Source organism: Dermacentor variabilis, chromosome 8 (assembly GCF_050947875.1).
Source record: "Dermacentor variabilis isolate Ectoservices chromosome 8, ASM5094787v1, whole genome shotgun sequence".
Taxonomy (NCBI): domain Eukaryota; kingdom Metazoa; phylum Arthropoda; class Arachnida; order Ixodida; family Ixodidae; genus Dermacentor; species Dermacentor variabilis.
In genome coordinates this window covers 145,219,346-145,239,297 of record NC_134575.1, presented here as the reverse complement: position 1 = coordinate 145,239,297, position 19,952 = coordinate 145,219,346, and the positions used below count along the sequence as shown (strand labels likewise).

The 19,952-nt window shown below is 49.6% G+C and overlaps 22 non-coding genes and 6 pseudogenes across 22 annotated transcripts; all 28 read left to right on the top strand.

Moving 5' to 3' along the window:
* The first annotated feature begins 2,144 nt into the window (after window positions 1–2,144).
* LOC142592119 (5S ribosomal RNA) lies at window positions 2,145–2,263 on the top strand (annotated as a pseudogene).
* A 529-nt stretch (window positions 2,264–2,792) lies between these two features.
* LOC142591838 (5S ribosomal RNA) lies at window positions 2,793–2,911 on the top strand. The gene has a single exon (XR_012830564.1). It is a non-coding gene; the product is annotated as a 5S ribosomal RNA (ribosomal RNA).
* A 517-nt stretch (window positions 2,912–3,428) lies between these two features.
* On the top strand, window positions 3,429–3,547 carry LOC142591837 (5S ribosomal RNA). Its single transcript, XR_012830563.1, has one exon. It is a non-coding gene; the product is annotated as a 5S ribosomal RNA (ribosomal RNA).
* A 518-nt stretch (window positions 3,548–4,065) lies between these two features.
* On the top strand, window positions 4,066–4,184 carry LOC142592013 (5S ribosomal RNA; annotated as a pseudogene).
* Window positions 4,185–4,714: 530 nt separating this feature from the next.
* Window positions 4,715–4,833, top strand: LOC142591892 (5S ribosomal RNA). Its single transcript, XR_012830615.1, has one exon. It is a non-coding gene; the product is annotated as a 5S ribosomal RNA (ribosomal RNA).
* Window positions 4,834–5,358: 525 nt separating this feature from the next.
* Window positions 5,359–5,477, top strand: LOC142591883 (5S ribosomal RNA). Its single transcript, XR_012830607.1, has one exon. It is a non-coding gene; the product is annotated as a 5S ribosomal RNA (ribosomal RNA).
* Window positions 5,478–5,995: 518 nt separating this feature from the next.
* Window positions 5,996–6,114, top strand: LOC142591934 (5S ribosomal RNA). The gene has a single exon (XR_012830655.1). It is a non-coding gene; the product is annotated as a 5S ribosomal RNA (ribosomal RNA).
* Window positions 6,115–6,642: 528 nt separating this feature from the next.
* LOC142591836 (5S ribosomal RNA) lies at window positions 6,643–6,761 on the top strand. The gene has a single exon (XR_012830562.1). It is a non-coding gene; the product is annotated as a 5S ribosomal RNA (ribosomal RNA).
* A 516-nt stretch (window positions 6,762–7,277) lies between these two features.
* Window positions 7,278–7,396, top strand: LOC142592012 (5S ribosomal RNA; annotated as a pseudogene).
* A 529-nt stretch (window positions 7,397–7,925) lies between these two features.
* Window positions 7,926–8,044, top strand: LOC142591890 (5S ribosomal RNA). Its single transcript, XR_012830614.1, has one exon. It is a non-coding gene; the product is annotated as a 5S ribosomal RNA (ribosomal RNA).
* Window positions 8,045–8,570: 526 nt separating this feature from the next.
* Window positions 8,571–8,689, top strand: LOC142591835 (5S ribosomal RNA). Its single transcript, XR_012830561.1, has one exon. It is a non-coding gene; the product is annotated as a 5S ribosomal RNA (ribosomal RNA).
* Window positions 8,690–9,207: 518 nt separating this feature from the next.
* Window positions 9,208–9,326, top strand: LOC142591953 (5S ribosomal RNA). Its single transcript, XR_012830674.1, has one exon. It is a non-coding gene; the product is annotated as a 5S ribosomal RNA (ribosomal RNA).
* A 530-nt stretch (window positions 9,327–9,856) lies between these two features.
* LOC142591834 (5S ribosomal RNA) lies at window positions 9,857–9,975 on the top strand. Its single transcript, XR_012830560.1, has one exon. It is a non-coding gene; the product is annotated as a 5S ribosomal RNA (ribosomal RNA).
* Window positions 9,976–10,493: 518 nt separating this feature from the next.
* LOC142591832 (5S ribosomal RNA) lies at window positions 10,494–10,612 on the top strand. Its single transcript, XR_012830559.1, has one exon. It is a non-coding gene; the product is annotated as a 5S ribosomal RNA (ribosomal RNA).
* A 518-nt stretch (window positions 10,613–11,130) lies between these two features.
* On the top strand, window positions 11,131–11,249 carry LOC142591952 (5S ribosomal RNA). The gene has a single exon (XR_012830673.1). It is a non-coding gene; the product is annotated as a 5S ribosomal RNA (ribosomal RNA).
* Window positions 11,250–11,779: 530 nt separating this feature from the next.
* LOC142591831 (5S ribosomal RNA) lies at window positions 11,780–11,898 on the top strand. The gene has a single exon (XR_012830558.1). It is a non-coding gene; the product is annotated as a 5S ribosomal RNA (ribosomal RNA).
* Window positions 11,899–12,416: 518 nt separating this feature from the next.
* LOC142592074 (5S ribosomal RNA) lies at window positions 12,417–12,535 on the top strand (annotated as a pseudogene).
* Window positions 12,536–13,053: 518 nt separating this feature from the next.
* Window positions 13,054–13,172, top strand: LOC142591951 (5S ribosomal RNA). Its single transcript, XR_012830672.1, has one exon. It is a non-coding gene; the product is annotated as a 5S ribosomal RNA (ribosomal RNA).
* Window positions 13,173–13,702: 530 nt separating this feature from the next.
* On the top strand, window positions 13,703–13,821 carry LOC142591829 (5S ribosomal RNA). Its single transcript, XR_012830556.1, has one exon. It is a non-coding gene; the product is annotated as a 5S ribosomal RNA (ribosomal RNA).
* A 517-nt stretch (window positions 13,822–14,338) lies between these two features.
* LOC142591828 (5S ribosomal RNA) lies at window positions 14,339–14,457 on the top strand. The gene has a single exon (XR_012830555.1). It is a non-coding gene; the product is annotated as a 5S ribosomal RNA (ribosomal RNA).
* Window positions 14,458–14,975: 518 nt separating this feature from the next.
* Window positions 14,976–15,094, top strand: LOC142592011 (5S ribosomal RNA; annotated as a pseudogene).
* A 530-nt stretch (window positions 15,095–15,624) lies between these two features.
* Window positions 15,625–15,743, top strand: LOC142591889 (5S ribosomal RNA). Its single transcript, XR_012830613.1, has one exon. It is a non-coding gene; the product is annotated as a 5S ribosomal RNA (ribosomal RNA).
* Window positions 15,744–16,268: 525 nt separating this feature from the next.
* Window positions 16,269–16,387, top strand: LOC142591882 (5S ribosomal RNA). The gene has a single exon (XR_012830606.1). It is a non-coding gene; the product is annotated as a 5S ribosomal RNA (ribosomal RNA).
* Window positions 16,388–16,905: 518 nt separating this feature from the next.
* LOC142591932 (5S ribosomal RNA) lies at window positions 16,906–17,024 on the top strand. The gene has a single exon (XR_012830654.1). It is a non-coding gene; the product is annotated as a 5S ribosomal RNA (ribosomal RNA).
* Window positions 17,025–17,552: 528 nt separating this feature from the next.
* Window positions 17,553–17,671, top strand: LOC142591827 (5S ribosomal RNA). Its single transcript, XR_012830554.1, has one exon. It is a non-coding gene; the product is annotated as a 5S ribosomal RNA (ribosomal RNA).
* Window positions 17,672–18,187: 516 nt separating this feature from the next.
* LOC142592010 (5S ribosomal RNA) lies at window positions 18,188–18,306 on the top strand (annotated as a pseudogene).
* Window positions 18,307–18,835: 529 nt separating this feature from the next.
* LOC142591887 (5S ribosomal RNA) lies at window positions 18,836–18,954 on the top strand. The gene has a single exon (XR_012830611.1). It is a non-coding gene; the product is annotated as a 5S ribosomal RNA (ribosomal RNA).
* Window positions 18,955–19,480: 526 nt separating this feature from the next.
* Window positions 19,481–19,599, top strand: LOC142591826 (5S ribosomal RNA). Its single transcript, XR_012830553.1, has one exon. It is a non-coding gene; the product is annotated as a 5S ribosomal RNA (ribosomal RNA).
* Window positions 19,600–19,952: the final 353 nt, after the last annotated feature.

Sequence of the window (19,952 nt, the reverse complement as noted above, 5' to 3'; positions counted from 1 at the left end):
CCATGGCTAGTCTAGTACACTCTTCCACACGGTGAAAGAATATTATGATGCTTACACCGACCGTGCTCTACCATGACCACAACAACCGCCATTTTGAAGAAAAAAAACATTAGTTGCGTATCTTCTCATGATCGGCTGAAACCTCTCTGGCTCAAATAATAATAATATAGAAATAAATTTAAATTATGTCAAATAAAAGTGAAATAATATTGTTATCTCACATATATAGCGTAATATTTATTATTAGCGAGAAATTTCATCACAAGTACGAAACTGTGGAAACGTGCTGGTTCGGCAGCCATATTAACAGCAAGCTATTCGAGCGAGGCATGGAGCGAGGCGTGCGCGGTTGTGAAGATTTTTCTAGAGGAACCTGTGGTGTCATTGCCTGCGTAACCTCATTTAAGTAGTATTAGTGTTGGACATTTTCACCTTTGGAAGACGGCATGATTACAGGCCAACGGATGGCACCTGTTTTTAACACCGACTACGCGGCTTTGTGGACCCATCGTGTGTGGATTGACGGGCGCACTTTTCCCTGCTCTTGATTCTGCCATTTGGAGGTAATTATATATTGAACTTATTTATGTTCCGAGTGCAAGTGGTTCTTTATCACAAAGGTGGCAATACTGCAGCACATTGTTGTTGACTCGAGTGTTCTACTACGTGACGTTTGTACACATCAATGCTTGCGAGCTTGGTGCTTATTTTTGAGTCCCATTATCTGCGAGTCAAACGCGTCGGGGTTTTTTTTTTCACGTAACTTGCCGAAGGTTCCGGCGTAAACGATGGTGCCCGCATTACTTCCATAAAGTACTACACAATTCGTGTCGCGCATACAATCTGATTACTCTAGGTTAGGCGATAACATATGTACACAACAAATAGAATCAACGATAACATTCGAGTAAGTTACAGCCATGCAGTTGCGTCTTGCGCAGAGCGATAAACTTAAGTGGCCAGTGGGTGAGTGCAGTTACCGAGAAAAGTTCACGTGTCAATACGAACCAGTGTCGTGCAAGACTTGTGCTTTGAATAGCACATAGAAGTATTAAGCGTATACTGGCGCGCACCTGTAGCTCTGCCTAACGTGTAACAGAAGCGCATACACTACTGATACACATGTCTGTATGATGTATAAGTAGAATTGCTTGTATGAAGTGGTGGCCTTTTTACTGAATGCATATAAATATTTCTTTCAGATGGTGATGTACAAGAGTTACGAAATGTGTAAACGTGTGCAAGGTCATCAAGGGAGCATTCAAGACGTTTCATCGCTAAACAGAAGCTCAAGTGTTCCAATAAATGTCAGATTTCAACGCGAAGCTGCTTCGGCTGCATGAAGTTCACTGAACCGGCTGGTTCTTTGCGACACGCAATGGCAACCACAAAAAGCATACAAGCTATGGCCAGCTTGAATCCCATTTGTATGTAAACGTTTACCAGTGGTTCCTGCTGGCCATGGCTCACTATCCCTGTTGCACAATCGATGCCAGTTGCAATAGGAACTGGAACCTGTTCCAATGTGGACCAACTGGGACCAGCTGCAATGGGAACCAACTGGGACCAGTTGCAATGGGGACCAACTGGGACCAGTTGCAATGGGGACCAACTGGGACCAGTTGCAATGGGGATCAACTGGGACCAGTTGCAATGGGGACCAACTGGGAATTGTTCCATAAGCCAGTTGAACTGGAACCAGTTGCATTCCCAGTTGGAAATTTTCACCTGGGGTAGAGCCAACGCCGAAGTGTAACACCAACAATATTCAGGCCACTACACGATATTGTACGCGGAATGATGACGGTGGTAAGCGGTATACGTAATGATGCAAAATTTAGTCGCACAAGCTTCTAACCGCTTACTTATCACACCCGCATACAGCTCAATGACAACGCATCAATAAAGTGGCACCTTGTGGGCTGCAACGCGCGCAAAATGTGGCGCTCGCCCTCTTGTTTTTGTGAGCACTAGCACGCGCGCATGCAGCGAACAACCACAAACGGAGTGATCGACGTACACGACGCATGCGTGTATTGTTCACGGAAAGACTGCCGCGTACGTGCTGTATGCTGTAGCAATACATTCGGCGACTGCACAACATAGCAGCACGATACAGGTGCAGTCGTAAACAGCACATTCTCGCCATCGGCCATACCATGCTGAATACGGCGGTTCTCGTCCGATCCCCGAAGCTAAGCAGCATTGGGCTCGGTCAGTACTTGGGAGGGAGATCACCTGGGAACACCGAGTGCTGATGGCACCGTTCTTTTTCCTTTTTTATTGCGTGCTTCTGTGACGTCTTGTTTTTTTTTTTTTTCATTTGCACAACGTGTGGGTGGTTGCATTTACTGTAACTTACGTTCAACTGGAGCCTGCTGGTAGAGCCAACGCCGAAGTGTAACACCAACAATATTCAGGCCACTACACGATATTGTACGCGGAATGATGACGGTGGTAAGCGGTATACGTAATGATGCAAAATTTAGTCGCACAAGCTTCTAACCGCTTACTTATCACACCCACATACAGCTCAATGACAACGCATCAATAAAGTGGCACCTTGTGGGCTGCAACGCGCGCAAAATGTGGCGCTCGCCCTCTTGTTTTTGTGAGCACTAGCACGCACGCATGCAGCGAACAACCACAAACGGAGTGATCAACGTACACGACGCGTGCGTGTATTGTTCACGGAAAGACTGCCGCGTACGGGCTGTATGCTGTAGCAATACATTCGGCGACTGCACAACATAGCAGCACGATACAGGTGCAGTCGTAAACAGCACATTCTCGCCATCGGCCATACCATGCTGAATACGCCGGTTCTCGTCCGATCCCCGAAGCTAAGCAGCATTGGGCTCGGTCAGTACTTGGGAGGGAGACCACCTGGGAACACCGAGTGCTGATGGCACCGTTCTTTTTGCTTTTTTATTGCGTGCTTCTGTGACGTCTTGTTTTTTTTTCATTTGCACAACGTGTGGGTGGTTGCATTTACTGTAACTTACGTTCAACTGGAGCCTGCTGGTAGAGCCAACGCCGAAGTGTAACACCAACAATATTCAGGCCACTACAGTACGCGGAATGATGACGGTGGTAAGCGGTATACGTAATGATCGAAAATTTAGTCGCACAAGCTTCTAACCGCTTACTTATCACACCCGCATACAGCTCAATGACAACGCATCAATAAAGTGGCACCTTGTGGGCTGCAACGCGCGCAAAATGTGGCGCTCGCCCTCTTGTTTTTGTGAGCACTAGCACGCACGCATGCAGCGAACAACCACAAACGGAGTGATCAACGTACACGACGCGTGCGTGTATTGTTCACGGAAAGACTGCCGCGTACGGGCTGTATGCTGTAGCAATACATTCGGCGACTGCACAACATAGCAGCACGATACAGGTGCAGTCGTAAACAGCACATTCTCGCCATCGGCCATACCATGCTGAATACGCCGGTTCTCGTCCGATCCCCGAAGCTAAGCAGCATTGGGCTCGGTCAGTACTTGGGAGGGAGACCACCTGGGAACACCGAGTGCTGATGGCACCGTTCTTTTTGCTTTTTTATTGCGTGCTTCTGTGACGTCTTGTTTTTTTTTTCATTTGCACAACGTGTGGGTGGTTGCATTTACTGTAACTTACGTTCAACTGGAGCCTGTTGGTAGAGCCAACGCCGAAGTGTAACACCAACAATATTCAGGCCACTACAGTGCCCGGAATGATGACGGTGGTAAGCGGTATACGTAATGATGCAAAATTTAGTCGCACAAGCTTCTAACCGCTTACTTATCACACCCGCATACAGCTCAATGACAACGCATCAATAAAGTGGCACCTTGTGGGCTGCAACGCGCGCAAAATGTGGCGCTCGCCCTCTTGTTTTTGTGAGCACTAGCACGCACGCATGCAGCGAACAACCACAAACGGAGTGATCAACGTACACGACGCGTGCGTGTATTGTTCACGGAAAGACTGCCGCGTACGTGCTGTATGCTGTAGCAATACATTCGGCGACTGCACAACATAGCAGCACGATACACGTGCAGTCGTAAACAGCACATTCTCGCCATCGGCCATACCATGCTGAATACGCCGGTTCTCGTCCAATCCCCGAAGCTAAGCAGCATTGGGCTCGGTCAGTACTTGGGAGGGAGACCACCTGGGAACACCGAGTGCTGATGGCACCGTTCTTTTTGCTTTTTTTATTGCGTGCTTCTGTGACGTCTTGTTTTTTCTTTTTTTCATTTGCACAACGTGTGGGTGTTTGCATTTACTGTAACTTACGTTCAACTGGAGCCTGCTGGTAGAGCCAACGCCGAAGTGTAACACCAACAATATTCAGGCCACTACACGATATTGTACGCGGAAAGTTGACGGTGGTAAGCGGTATACGTAATGATGCAAAATTTAGTCGCAGAAGCTTCTAACCGCTTACTTATCACACCCGCATACAGCTCAATGACAACGCATCAATAAAGTGGCACCTTGTGGGCTGCAACGCGCGCAAAATGTGGCGCTCGCCCTCTTGTTTTTGTGAGCACTATCACGCACGCATGCAGCGAACAACCACAAACGGAGTGATCAACGTACACGATTCGTGCGTGTATTGTTCACGGAAAGACTGCCGCGTACGTGCTGTATGCTGTAGCAATACATTCGGCGACTGCACAACATAGCAGCACGATACAGGTGCAGTCGTAAACAGCACATTCTCGCCATCGGCCATACCATGCTGACTACGCCGGTTCTCGTCCGATCCCCGAAGCTAAGCAGCATTGGGCTCGGTCAGTACTTGGGAGGGAGACCACCTGGGAACACCGAGTGCTGATGGCACCGTTCTTTTTGCTTTTTTATTGCGTGCTTCTGTGACGTCTTGTTTTTTTTTTCATTTGCACAACGTGTGGGTGGTTGCATTTACTGTAACTTACGTTCAACTGGAGCCTGCTGGTAGAGCCAACGCCGAAGTGTAACACCAACAATATTCAGGCCACTACACGATATTGTACGCGGAATGATGACGGTGGTAAGCGGTATACGTAATGATGCAAAATTTAGTCGCACAAGCTTCTAACAGCTTACTTATCACACCCACATACAGCTCAATGACAACGCATCAATAAAGTGGCACCTTGTGGGCTGCAACGCGCGCAAAATGTGGCGCTCGCCCTCTTGTTTTTGTGAGCACTAGCACGCACGCATGCAGCGAACAACCACAAACGGAGTGATCAACGTACACGACGCGTGCGTGTATTGTTCACGGAAACACTGCCGCGTACGTGCTCTATGCTGTAGCAATACATTCGGCGACTGCACAACATAGCAGCACGATACAGGTGCAGTCGTAAACACCACATTCTCGCCATCGGCCATACCATGCTGAATACGCCGGTTCTCGTCCGATCCCCGAAGCTAAGCAGCATTGGGCTCGGTCAGTACTTGGGAGGGAAACCACCTGGGAACACCGAGTGCTGATGGCACCGTTCTTTTTGCTTTTTTATTGCGTGCTTCTGTGACGTCTTGTTTTTTTTTTCATTTGCACAACGTGTGGGTGGTTGCATTTACTGTAACTTACGTTCAACTGGAGCCTGCTGGTAGAGCCAACGCCGAAGTGTAACACCAACAATATTCAGGCCACTACAGTACGCGGAATGATGACGGTGGTAAGCGGTATACGTAATGATGCAAAATTTAGTCGCACAAGCTTCTAACCGCTTACTTATCACACCCGCATACAGCTCAATGACAACGCATCAATAAAGTGGCACCTTGTGGGCTGCAACGCGCGCAAAATGTGGCGCTCGCCCTCTTGTTTTTGTGAGCACTAGCACGCGCGCATGCAGCGAACAACCACAAACGGAGTGATCGACGTACACGACGCATGCGTGTATTGTTCACGGAAAGACTGCCGCGTACGTGCTGTATGTTGTAGCAATACATTCGGCGACTGCACAACATAGCAGCACGATACAGGTGCAGTCGTAAACAGCACATTCTCGCCATCGGCCATACCATGCTGAATACGCCGGTTCTCGTCCGATCCCCGAAGCTAAGCAGCATTGGGCTCGGTCAGTACTTGGGAGGGAGATCACCTGGGAACACCGAGTGCTGATGGCACCGTTCTTTTTCCTTTTTTATTGCGTGCTTCTGTGACGTCTTGTTCTTTTTTTTTTCATTTGCACAACGTGTGGGTGGTTGCATTTACTGTAACTTACGTTCAACTGGAGCCTGCTGGTAGAGCCAACGCCGAAGTGTAACACCAACAATATTCGGGCCACTACACGATATTGTACGCGGAATGATGACGGTGGTAAGCGGTATACGTAATGATGCAAAATTTAGTCGCACAAGCTTCTAACCGCTTACTTATCACACCCACATACAGCTCAATGACAACGCATCAATAAAGTGGCACCTTGTGGGCTGCAACGCGCGCAAAATGTGGCGCTCGCCCTCTTGTTTTTGTGAGCACTAGCACGCACGCATGCAGCGAACAACCACAAACGGAGTGATCAACGTACACGACGCGTGCGTGTATTGTTCACGGAAAGACTGCCGCGTACGTGCTCTATGCTGTAGCAATACATTCGGCGACTGCACAACATAGCAGCACGATACAGGTGCAGTCGTAAACAGCACATTCTCGCCATCGGCCATACCATGCTGAATACGCCGGTTCTCGTCCGATCCCCGAAGCTAAGCAGCATTGGGCTCGGTCAGTACTTGGGAGGGAGACCACCTGGGAACACCGAGTGCTGATGGCACCGTTCTTTTTGCTTTTTTATTGCGTGCTTCTGTGACGTCTTTTTTTTTTTCATTTGCACAACGTGTGGGTGGTTGCATTTACTGTAACTTACGTTCAACTGGAGCCTGCTGGTAGAGCCAACGCCGAAGTGTAACACCAACAATATTCAGGCCACTACAGTACGCGGAATAATGACGGTGGTAAGCGGTATACGTAATGATCGAAAATTTAGTCGCACAAGCTTCTAACCGCTTACTTATCACACCCGCATACAGCTCAATGACAACGCATCAATAAAGTGGCACCTTGTGGGCTGCAACGCGCGCAAAATGTGGCGCTCGCCCTCTTGTTTTTGTGAGCACTAGCACGCACGCATGCAGCGAACAACCACAAACGGAGTGATCAACGTACACGACGCGTGCGTGTATTGTTCACGGAAAGACTGCCGCGTACGTGCTGTATGCTGTAGCAATACATTCGGCGACTGCACAACATAGCAGCACGATACACGTGCAGTCGTAAACAGCACATTCTCGCCATCGGCCATACCATGCTGAATACGCCGGTTCTCGTCCAATCCCCGAAGCTAAGCAGCATTGGGCTCGGTCAGTACTTGGGAGGGAGACCACCTGGGAACACCGAGTGCTGATGGCACCGTTCTTTTTGCTTTTTTATTGCGTGCTTCTGTGACGTCTTGTTTTTTCTTTTTTTCATTTGCACAACGTGTGGGTGTTTGCATTTACTGTAACTTACGTTCAACTGGAGCCTGCTGGTAGAGCCAACGCCGAAGTGTAACACCAACAATATTCAGGCCACTACACGATATTGTACGCGGAAAGTTGACGGTGGTAAGCGGTATACGTAATGATGCAAAATTTAGTCGCAGAAGCTTTTAACCGCTTACTTATCACACCCGCATACAGCTCAATGACAACGCATCAATAAAGTGGCACCTTGTGGGCTGCAACGCGCGCAAAATGTGGCGCTCGCCCTCTTGTATTTGTGAGCACTATCACGCACGCATGCAGCGAACAACCACAAACGGAGTGATCAACGTACACGATGCGTGCGTGTATTGTTCACGGAAAGACTGCCGCGTACGTGCTGTATGCTGTAGCAATACATTCGGCGACTGCACAACATAGCAGCACGATACAGGTGCAGTCGTAAACAGCACATTCTCGCCATCGGCCATACCATGCTGACTACGCCGGTTCTCGTCCGATCCCCGAAGCTAAGCAGCATTGGGCTCGGTCAGTACTTGGGAGGGAGACCACCTGGGAACACCGAGTGCTGATGGCACCGTTCTTTTTGCTTTTTTATTGCGTGCTTCTGTGACGTCTTGTTTTTTTTTTTCATTTGCACAACGTGTGGGTGGTTGCATTTACTGTAACTTACGTTCAACTGGAGCCTGCTGGTAGAGCCAACGCCGAAGTTTAACACCAACAATATACAGGCCACTACACGATATTGTACGCGGAATGATGACGGTGGTAAGCGGTATACGTAATGATGCAAAATTTAGTCGCACAAGCTTCTAACAGCTTACTTATCACACCCACATACAGCTCAATGACAACGCATCAATAAAGTGGCACCTTGTGGGCTGCAACGCGCGCAAAATGTGGCGCTCGCCCTCTTGTTTTTGTGAGCACTAGCACGCACGCATGCAGCGAACAACCACAAACGGAGTGATCAACGTACACGACGCGTGCGTGTATTGTTCACGGAAAGACTGCCGCGTACGTGCTCTATGCTGTAGCAATACATTCGGCGACTGCACAACATAGCAGCACGATACAGGTGCAGTCGTAATCACCACATTCTCGCCATCGGCCATACCATGCTGAATACGCCGGTTCTCGTCCGATCCCCGAAGCTAAGCAGCATTGGGCTCGGTCAGTACTTGGGAGGGAGACCACCTGGGAACACCGAGTGCTGATGGCACCGTTCTTTTTGCTTTTTTATTGCGTGCTTCTGTGACGTCTTGTTTTTTTTTTCATTTGCACAACGTGTGGGTGGTTGAATTTACTGTAACTTACGTTCAACTGGAGCCTGCTGGTAGAGCCAACGCCGAAGTGTAACACCAACAATATTCAGGCCGCTACAGTACGCGGAATGATGACGGTGGTAAGCGGTATACGTAATGATGCAAAATTTAGTCGCACAAGCTTCTAACCGCTTACTTATCACACCCGCATACAGCTCAATGACAACGCATCAATAAAGTGGCACCTTGTGGGCTGCAACGCGCGCAAAATGTGGCGCTCGCCCTCGTGTTTTTGTGAGCACTAGCACGCGCGCATGCAGCGAACAACCACAAACGGAGTGATCGACGTACACGACGCATGCGTGTATTGTTCACGGAAAGACTGCCGCGTACGTGCTGTATGCTGTAGCAATACATTCGGCGACTGCACAACATAGCAGCACGATACAGGTGCAGTCGTAAACAGCACATTCTCGCCATCGGCCATACCACGCTGAATACGCCGGTTCTCGTCCGATCCCCGAAGCTAAGCAGCATTGGGCTCGGTCAGTACTTGGGAGGGAGACCACCTGGGAACACCGAGTGCTGATGGCACCGTTCTTTTTGCTTTTTTATTGCGTGCTTCTGTGACGTCTCGTTTTTTTCTTTTTTTCATTTGCACAACGTGTGGGTGTTTGCATTTACTGTAACTTACGTTCAACTGGAGCCTGCTGGTAGAGCCAACGCCGAAGTGTAACACCAACAATATTCAGGCCACTACACGATATTGTACGCGGAATGATGACGGTGGTAAGCGGTATACGTAATGATGCAAAATTTAGTCGCACAAGCTTCTAACCGCTTACTTATCACACCCGCATACAGCTCAATGACAACGCATCAATAAAGTGGCACCTAGTGGGCTGCAACGCGCGCAAAATGTGGCGCTCGCCCTCTTGTTTTTGTGAGCACTAGCACGCACGCATGCAGCGAACAACCACAAACGGAGTGATCAACGTACACGACGCGCGCGTGTATTGTTCACGGAAAGACTGCCGCGTACGTGCTGTATGCTGTAGCAATACATTCGGCGACTGCACAACATAGCAGCACGATACAGGTGCAGTCGTAAACAGCACATTCTCGCCATCGGCCATACCATGCTGAATACGCCGGTTCTCGTCCGATCCCCGAAGCTAAGCAGCATTGGGCTCGGTCAGTACTTGGGAGGGAGACCACCTGGGAACACCGAGTGCTGATGGCACCGTTCTTTTTGCTTTTTTATTGCGTGCTTCTGTGACGTCTTGTTTTTTTTTTCATTTGCACAACGTGTGGGTGGTTGCATTTACTGTAACTTACGTTCAACTGGAGCCTGCTGGTAGAGCCAACGCCGAAGTGTAACACCAACAATATTCAGGCCACTACAGTACGCGGAATGATGACGGTGGTAAGCGGTATACGTAATGATGCAAAATTTAGTCGCACAAGCCTCTAACCGCTTACTTATCACAGCCGCATACAGCTCAATGACAACGCATCAATAAAGTGGCACCTTGTGGGCTGCAACGCGCGCAAAATGTGGCGCTCGCCCTCTTGTTTTTGTGAGCACTAGCACGCACGCATGCAGCGAACAACCACAAACGGAGTGATCAACGTACACGACGCGTGCGTGTATTGTTCACGGAAAGACTGCCGCGTACGTGCTCTATGCTGTAGCAATACATTCGGCGACTGCACAACATAGCAGCACGATACAGGTGCAGTCGTAATCACCACATTCTCGCCATCGGCCATACCATGCTGAATACGCCGGTTCTCGTCCGATCCCCGAAGCTAAGCAGCATTGGGCTCGGTCAGTACTTGGGAGGGAGACCACCTGGGAACACCGAGTGCTGATGGCACCGTTCTTTTTGCTTTTTTATTGCGTGCTTCTGTGACGTCTTGTTTTTTTTTTCATTTGCACAACGTGTGGGTGGTTGAATTTACTGTAACTTACGTTCAACTGGAGCCTGCTGGTAGAGCCAACGCCGAAGTGTAACACCAACAATATTCAGGCCGCTACAGTACGCGGAATGATGACGGTGGTAAGCGGTATACGTAATGATGCAAAATTTAGTCGCACAAGCTTCTAACCGCTTACTTATCACACCCGCATACAGCTCAATGACAACGCATCAATAAAGTGGCACCTTGTGGGCTGCAACGCGCGCAAAATGTGGCGCTCGCCCTCGTGTTTTTGTGAGCACTAGCACGCGCGCATGCAGCGAACAACCACAAACGGAGTGATCGAAGTACACGACGCATGCGTGTATTGTTCACGGAAAGACTGCCGCGTACGTGCTGTATGCTGTAGCAATACATTCGGCGACTGCACAACATAGCAGCACGATACAGGTGCAGTCGTAAACAGCACATTCTCGCCATCGGCCATACCACGCTGAATACGCCGGTTCTCGTCCGATCCCCGAAGCTAAGCAGCATTGGGCTCGGTCAGTACTTGGGAGGGAGACCACCTGGGAACACCGAGTGCTGATGGCACCGTTCTTTTTGCTTTTTTATTGCGTGCTTCTGTGACGTCTCGTTTTTTTCTTTTTTTCATTTGCACAACGTGTGGGTGTTTGCATTTACTGTAACTTACGTTCAACTGGAGCCTGCTGGTAGAGCCAACGCCGAAGTGTAACACCAACAATATTCAGGCCACTACACGATATTGTACGCGGAATGATGACGGTGGTAAGCGGTATACGTAATGATGCAAAATTTAGTCGCACAAGCTTCTAACCGCTTACTTATCACACCCGCATACAGCTCAATGACAACGCATCAATAAAGTGGCACCTAGTGGGCTGCAACGCGCGCAAAATGTGGCGCTCGCCCTCTTGTTTTTGTGAGCACTAGCACGCACGCATGCAGCGAACAACCACAAACGGAGTGATCAACGTACACGACGCGCGCGTGTATTGTTCACGGAAAGACTGCCGCGTACGTGCTGTATGCTGTAGCAATACATTCGGCGACTGCACAACATAGCAGCACGATACAGGTGCAGTCGTAAACAGCACATTCTCGCCATCGGCCATACCATGCTGAATACGCCGGTTCTCGTCCGATCCCCGAAGCTAAGCAGCATTGGGCTCGGTCAGTACTTGGGAGGGAGACCACCTGGGAACACCGAGTGCTGATGGCACCGTTCTTTTTGCTTTTTTATTGCGTGCTTCTGTGACGTCTTGTTTTTTTTTTCATTTGCACAACGTGTGGGTGGTTGCATTTACTGTAACTTACGTTCAACTGGAGCCTGCTGGTAGAGCCAACGCCGAAGTGTAACACCAACAATATTCAGGCCACTACAGTACGCGGAATGATGACGGTGGTAAGCGGTATACGTAATGATGCAAAATTTAGTCGCACAAGCCTCTAACCGCTTACTTATCACACCCGCATACAGCTCAATGACAACGCATCAATAAAGTGGCACCTTGTGGGCTGCAACGCGCGCAAAATGTGGCGCTCGCCCTCTTGTTTTTGTGAGCACTAGCACGCACGCATGCAGCGAACAACCACAAACGGAGTGATCAACGTACACGACGCGTGCGTGTATTGTTCACGGAAAGACTGCCGCGTACGTGCTCTATGCTGTAGCAATACATTCGGCGACTGCACAACATAGCAGCACGATACAGGTGCAGTCGTAAACACCACATTCTCGCCATCTGCCGTACCATGCTGAATACGCCGGTTCTCGTCCGATCCCCGAAGCTAAGCAGCATTGGGCTCGGTCAGTACTTGGGAGGGAGACCACCTGGGAACACCGAGTGCTGATGGCACCGTTCTTTTTGCTTTTTTATTGCGTGCTTCTGTGACGTCTTGTTTTTTTTTTCATATGCACAACGTGTGGGTGGTTGCATTTACTGTAACTTACGTTCAACTGGAGCTTGCTGGTAGAGCCAACGCCGAAGTGTAACACCAACAATATTCAGGCCACTACAGTACGCGGAATGATGACGGTGGTAAGCGGTATACGTAATGATCGAAAATTTAGTCGCACAAGCTTCTAACCGCTTACTTATCACACCCGCATACAGCTCAATGACAACGCATCAATAAAGCGGCACCTTGTGGGCTGCAACGCGCGCAAAATGTGGCGCTCGCCCTCTTGTTTTTGTGAGCACTAGCACGCACGCATGCAGCGAACAACCACAAACGGAGTGATCAACGTACACGACGCGTGCGTGTATTGTTCACGGAAAGACTGCCGCGTACGTGCTGTATGCTGTAGCACTACATTCGGCGACTGCACAACATAGCAGCACGATACAGGTGCAGTCGTAAACAGCACATTCTCGCCATCGGCCATACCACGCTGAATACGCCGGTTCTCGTCCGATCCCCGAAGCTAAGCAGCATTGGGCTCGGTCAGTACTTGGGAGGGAGACCACCTGGGAACACCGAGTGCTGATGGCACCGTTCTTTTTGCTTTTTTATTGCGTGCTTCTGTGACGTCTCGTTTTTTTCTTTTTTTCATTTGCACAACGTGTGGGTGTTTGCATTTACTGTAACTTACGTTCAACTGGAGCCTGCTGGTAGAGCCAACGCCGAAGTGTAACACCAACAATATTCAGGCCACTACACGATATTGTACGCGGAATGATGACGGTGGTAAGCGGTATACGTAATGATGCAAAATTTAGTCGCACAAGCTTCTAACCGCTTACTTATCACACCCACATACAGCTCAATGACAACGCATCAATAAAGTGGCACCTTGTGGGCTGCAACGCGCGCAAAATGTGGCGCTCGCCCTCTTGTTTTTGTGAGCACTAGCACGCACGCATGCAGCGAACAACCACAAACGGAGTGATCAACGTACACGACGCGTGCGTGTATTGTTCACGGAAAGACTGCCGCGTACGGGCTGTATGCTGTAGCAATACATTCGGCGACTGCACAACATAGCAGCACGATACAGGTGCAGTCGTAAACAGCACATTCTCGCCATCGGCCATACCATGCTGAATACGCCGGTTCTCGTCCGATCCCCGAAGCTAAGCAGCATTGGGCTCGGTCAGTACTTGGGAGGGAGACCACCTGGGAACACCGAGTGCTGATGGCACCGTTCTTTTTGCTTTTTTATTGCGTGCTTCTGTGACGTCTTGTTTTTTTTTCATTTGCACAACGTGTGGGTGGTTGCATTTACTGTAACTTACGTTCAACTGGAGCCTGCTGGTAGAGCCAACGCCGAAGTGTAACACCAACAATATTCAGGCCACTACAGTACGCGGAATGATGACGGTGGTAAGCGGTATACGTAATGATCGAAAATTTAGTCGCACAAGCTTCTAACCGCTTACTTATCACACCCGCATACAGCTCAATGACAACGCATCAATAAAGTGGCACCTTGTGGGCTGCAACGCGCGCAAAATGTGGCGCTCGCCCTCTTGTTTTTGTGAGCACTAGCACGCACGCATGCAGCGAACAACCACAAACGGAGTGATCAACGTACACGACGCGTGCGTGTATTGTTCACGGAAAGACTGCCGCGTACGGGCTGTATGCTGTAGCAATACATTCGGCGACTGCACAACATAGCAGCACGATACAGGTGCAGTCGTAAACAGCACATTCTCGCCATCGGCCATACCATGCTGAATACGCCGGTTCTCGTCCGATCCCCGAAGCTAAGCAGCATTGGGCTCGGTCAGTACTTGGGAGGGAGACCACCTGGGAACACCGAGTGCTGATGGCACCGTTCTTTTTGCTTTTTTATTGCGTGCTTCTGTGACGTCTTGTTTTTTTTTTCATTTGCACAACGTGTGGGTGGTTGCATTTACTGTAACTTACGTTCAACTGGAGCCTGTTGGTAGAGCCAACGCCGAAGTGTAACACCAACAATATTCAGGCCACTACAGTGCCCGGAATGATGACGGTGGTAAGCGGTATACGTAATGATGCAAAATTTAGTCGCACAAGCTTCTAACCGCTTACTTATCACACCCGCATACAGCTCAATGACAACGCATCAATAAAGTGGCACCTTGTGGGCTGCAACGCGCGCAAAATGTGGCGCTCGCCCTCTTGTTTTTGTGAGCACTAGCACGCACGCATGCAGCGAACAACCACAAACGGAGTGATCAACGTACACGACGCGTGCGTGTATTGTTCACGGAAAGACTGCCGCGTACGTGCTGTATGCTGTAGCAATACATTCGGCGACTGCACAACATAGCAGCACGATACACGTGCAGTCGTAAACAGCACATTCTCGCCATCGGCCATACCATGCTGAATACGCCGGTTCTCGTCCAATCCCCGAAGCTAAGCAGCATTGGGCTCGGTCAGTACTTGGGAGGGAGACCACCTGGGAACACCGAGTGCTGATGGCACCGTTCTTTTTGCTTTTTTTATTGCGTGCTTCTGTGACGTCTTGTTTTTTCTTTTTTTCATTTGCACAACGTGTGGGTGTTTGCATTTACTGTAACTTACGTTCAACTGGAGCCTGCTGGTAGAGCCAACGCCGAAGTGTAACACCAACAATATTCAGGCCACTACACGATATTGTACGCGGAAAGTTGACGGTGGTAAGCGGTATACGTAATGATGCAAAATTTAGTCGCAGAAGCTTCTAACCGCTTACTTATCACACCCGCATACAGCTCAATGACAACGCATCAATAAAGTGGCACCTTGTGGGCTGCAACGCGCGCAAAATGTGGCGCTCGCCCTCTTGTTTTTGTGAGCACTATCACGCACGCATGCAGCGAACAACCACAAACGGAGTGATCAACGTACACGATTCGTGCGTGTATTGTTCACGGAAAGACTGCCGCGTACGTGCTGTATGCTGTAGCAATACATTCGGCGACTGCACAACATAGCAGCACGATACAGGTGCAGTCGTAAACAGCACATTCTCGCCATCGGCCATACCATGCTGACTACGCCGGTTCTCGTCCGATCCCCGAAGCTAAGCAGCATTGGGCTCGGTCAGTACTTGGGAGGGAGACCACCTGGGAACACCGAGTGCTGATGGCACCGTTCTTTTTGCTTTTTTATTGCGTGCTTCTGTGACGTCTTGTTTTTTTTTTCATTTGCACAACGTGTGGGTGGTTGCATTTACTGTAACTTACGTTCAACTGGAGCCTGCTGGTAGAGCCAACGCCGAAGTGTAACACCAACAATATTCAGGCCACTACACGATATTGTACGCGGAATGATGACGGTGGTAAGCGGTATACGTAATGATGCAAAATTTAGTCGCACAAGCTTCTAACAGCTTACTTATCACACCCACATACAGCTCAATGACAACGCATCAATAAAGTGGCACCTTGTGGGCTGCAACGCGCGCAAAATGTGGCGCTCGCCCTCTTGTTTTTGTGAGCACTAGCACGCACGCATGCAGCGAACAACCACAAACGGAGTGATCAACGTACACGACGCGTGCGTGTATTGTTCACGGAAACACTGCCGCGTACGTGCTCTATGCTGTAGCAATACATTCGGCGACTGCACAACATAGCAGCACGATACAGGTGCAGTCGTAAACACCACATTCTCGCCATCGGCCATACCATGCTGAATACGCCGGTTCTCGTCCGATCCCCGAAGCTAAGCAGCATTGGGCTCGGTCAGTACTTGGGAGGGAAACCACCTGGGAACACCGAGTGCTGATGGCACCGTTCTTTTTGCTTTTTTATTGCGTGCTTCTGTGACGTCTTGTTTTTTTTTTCATTTGCACAACGTGTGGGTGGTTGCATTTACTGTAACTTACGTTCAACTGGAGCCTGCTGGTAGAGCCAACGCCGAAGTGTAACACCAACAATATTCAGGCCACTACAGTACGCGGAATGATGACGGTGGTAAGCGGTATACGTAATGATGCAAAATTTAGTCGCACAAGCTTCTAACCGCTTACTTATCACACCCGCATACAGCTCAATGACAACGCATCAATAAAGTGGCACCTTGTGGGCTGCAACGCGCGCAAAATGTGGCGCTCGCCCTCTTGTTTTTGTGAGCACTAGCACGCGCGCATGCAGCGAACAACCACAAACGGAGTGATCGACGTACACGACGCATGCGTGTATTGTTCACGGAAAGACTGCCGCGTACGTGCTGTATGTTGTAGCAATACATTCGGCGACTGCACAACATAGCAGCACGATACAGGTGCAGTCGTAAACAGCACATTCTCGCCATCGGCCATACCATGCTGAATACGCCGGTTCTCGTCCGATCCCCGAAGCTAAGCAGCATTGGGCTCGGTCAGTACTTGGGAGGGAGATCACCTGGGAACACCGAGTGCTGATGGCACCGTTCTTTTTCCTTTTTTATTGCGTGCTTCTGTGACGTCTTGTTCTTTTTTTTTTCATTTGCACAACGTGTGGGTGGTTGCATTTACTGTAACTTACGTTCAACTGGAGCCTGCTGGTAGAGCCAACGCCGAAGTGTAACACCAACAATATTCGGGCCACTACACGATATTGTACGCGGAATGATGACGGTGGTAAGCGGTATACGTAATGATGCAAAATTTAGTCGCACAAGCTTCTAACCGCTTACTTATCACACCCACATACAGCTCAATGACAACGCATCAATAAAGTGGCACCTTGTGGGCTGCAACGCGCGCAAAATGTGGCGCTCGCCCTCTTGTTTTTGTGAGCACTAGCACGCACGCATGCAGCGAACAACCACAAACGGAGTGATCAACGTACACGACGCGTGCGTGTATTGTTCACGGAAAGACTGCCGCGTACGTGCTCTATGCTGTAGCAATACATTCGGCGACTGCACAACATAGCAGCACGATACAGGTGCAGTCGTAAACAGCACATTCTCGCCATCGGCCATACCATGCTGAATACGCCGGTTCTCGTCCGATCCCCGAAGCTAAGCAGCATTGGGCTCGGTCAGTACTTGGGAGGGAGACCACCTGGGAACACCGAGTGCTGATGGCACCGTTCTTTTTGCTTTTTTATTGCGTGCTTCTGTGACGTCTTTTTTTTTTTCATTTGCACAACGTGTGGGTGGTTGCATTTACTGTAACTTACGTTCAACTGGAGCCTGCTGGTAGAGCCAACGCCGAAGTGTAACACCAACAATATTCAGGCCACTACAGTACGCGGAATAATGACGGTGGTAAGCGGTATACGTAATGATCGAAAATTTAGTCGCACAAGCTTCTAACCGCTTACTTATCACACCCGCATACAGCTCAATGACAACGCATCAATAAAGTGGCACCTTGTGGGCTGCAACGCGCGCAAAATGTGGCGCTCGCCCTCTTGTTTTTGTGAGCACTAGCACGCACGCATGCAGCGAACAACCACAAACGGAGTGATCAACGTACACGACGCGTGCGTGTATTGTTCACGGAAAGACTGCCGCGTACGTGCTGTATGCTGTAGCAATACATTCGGCGACTGCACAACATAGCAGCACGATACACGTGCAGTCGTAAACAGCACATTCTCGCCATCGGCCATACCATGCTGAATACGCCGGTTCTCGTCCAATCCCCGAAGCTAAGCAGCATTGGGCTCGGTCAGTACTTGGGAGGGAGACCACCTGGGAACACCGAGTGCTGATGGCACCGTTCTTTTTGCTTTTTTATTGCGTGCTTCTGTGACGTCTTGTTTTTTCTTTTTTTCATTTGCACAACGTGTGGGTGTTTGCATTTACTGTAACTTACGTTCAACTGGAGCCTGCTGGTAGAGCCAACGCCGAAGTGTAACACCAACAATATTCAGGCCACTACACGATATTGTACGCGGAAAGTTGACGGTGGTAAGCGGTATACGTAATGATGCAAAATTTAGTCGCAGAAGCTTTTAACCGCTTACTTATCACACCCGCATACAGCTCAATGACAACGCATCAATAAAGTGGCACCTTGTGGGCTGCAACGCGCGCAAAATGTGGCGCTCGCCCTCTTGTATTTGTGAGCACTATCACGCACGCATGCAGCGAACAACCACAAACGGAGTGATCAACGTACACGATGCGTGCGTGTATTGTTCACGGAAAGACTGCCGCGTACGTGCTGTATGCTGTAGCAATACATTCGGCGACTGCACAACATAGCAGCACGATACAGGTGCAGTCGTAAACAGCACATTCTCGCCATCGGCCATACCATGCTGACTACGCCGGTTCTCGTCCGATCCCCGAAGCTAAGCAGCATTGGGCTCGGTCAGTACTTGGGAGGGAGACCACCTGGGAACACCGAGTGCTGATGGCACCGTTCTTTTTGCTTTTTTATTGCGTGCTTCTGTGACGTCTTGTTTTTTTTTTTCATTTGCACAACGTGTGGGTGGTTGCATTTACTGTAACTTACGTTCAACTGGAGCCTGCTGGTAGAGCCAACGCCGAAGTTTAACACCAACAATATACAGGCCACTACACGATATTGTACGCGGAATGATGACGGTGGTAAGCGGTATACGTAATGATGCAAAATTTAGTCGCACAAGCTTCTAACAGCTTACTTATCACACCCACATACAGCTCAATGACAACGCATCAATAAAGTGGCACCTTGTGGGCTGCAACGCGCGCAAAATGTGGCGCTCGCCCTCTTGTTTTTGTGAGCACTAGCACGCACGCATGCAGCGAACAACCACAAACGGAGTGATCAACGTACACGACGCGTGCGTGTATTGTTCACGGAAAGACTGCCGCGTACGTGCTCTATGCTGTAGCAATACATTCGGCGACTGCACAACATAGCAGCACGATACAGGTGCAGTCGTAATCACCACATTCTCGCCATCGGCCATACCATGCTGAATACGCCGGTTCTCGTCCGATCCCCGAAGCTAAGCAGCATTGGGCTCGGTCAGTACTTGGGAGGGAGACCACCTGGGAACACCGAGTGCTGATGGCACCGTTCTTTTTGCTTTTTTATTGCGTGCTTCTGTGACGTCTTGTTTTTTTTTTCATTTGCACAACGTGTGGGTGGTTGAATTTACTGTAACTTACGTTCAACTGGAGCCTGCTGGTAGAGCCAACGCCGAAGTGTAACACCAACAATATTCAGGCCGCTACAGTACGCGGAATGATGACGGTGGTAAGCGGTATACGTAATGATGCAAAATTTAGTCGCACAAGCTTCTAACCGCTTACTTATCACACCCGCATACAGCTCAATGACAACGCATCAATAAAGTGGCACCTTGTGGGCTGCAACGCGCGCAAAATGTGGCGCTCGCCCTCGTGTTTTTGTGAGCACTAGCACGC